We start from the raw sequence: 909 nt of genomic DNA, 5'->3' as shown, positions 1-909 counted from the left end.
AAAAAAAAATACCATTGGATTATAACATAGGTGCTGAAGATACAGGGATGCCATTAGAGAGTATTAAACGCAAAAAGGGAGAGATAACGATGATAGAAGTTTAATAGGAAAGAAAGAACAAACGTGGCGTTGGTAGCCAAGTGGTTAGGCTACCGGACTAGCAATCATGAGATTGCGGGTTCGGGGGTTCGAGCGTCAGCTCGGTCCGACGTTGTGTCCTTGGGAAAGGCATTTTACACGAATTTCCGACGTGGCTTGGTTCTTCGGAAATGCACGTTAAACTCGAAGGTCCCGCCTCTTAAATAACCTAACAGTGTTGATAGGGGCGACAAACCCATATCATTTCACTATTTTCAAAGAACAAACCCCACTAGAGCACCCGGCAACTCATCTTCTGTGTGATTGTTGTATCACAGACGCCAGTGATAAACGTTTGAAAGGTAAAAACATATTTTTTGGTATATGTAGCAAGCATGAGTGTGCCTGAGTAAGCACACGTGAGTGTATAGCGTCTCTCGTAGATACGTTTCACACAGAAAACTTCAACCGAGAGATACTTAGATTTGAGTACGTTTTACGCCTTCATTGACACAACCTGGGCTTTTCGATGCCGCCTGTCAACTGTTAGGTTAATAAATCTCATCATAGATGCCAGACACATGAGCTTTACCAAAAAGTATGAATTTTACGCCTTCTTCGACATTTGGTAGTCAAGAATGAGCCAACTCGGGCTTAAAAGAGTTTAACGTCCTTTAGATACACCTACTTAAGAAAAATTCTCCCCAAACAAGAATCGTACTCAAGTCTTCTGGGTGCAAAAGCGGGACGCCTAATACGGATTGCCCACTACGGCTGGGATCGGCCGACCGGTTCGCCTCAAAAACAACCGTGTCTGTTTTCAGTTTAATC

Source organism: Aplysia californica, unplaced genomic scaffold, assembly GCF_000002075.1.
Source record: "Aplysia californica isolate F4 #8 unplaced genomic scaffold, AplCal3.0 scaffold00419, whole genome shotgun sequence".
NCBI classification, from domain to species: domain Eukaryota; kingdom Metazoa; phylum Mollusca; class Gastropoda; order Aplysiida; family Aplysiidae; genus Aplysia; species Aplysia californica.
This window is presented reverse-complemented; position numbering follows the sequence as displayed.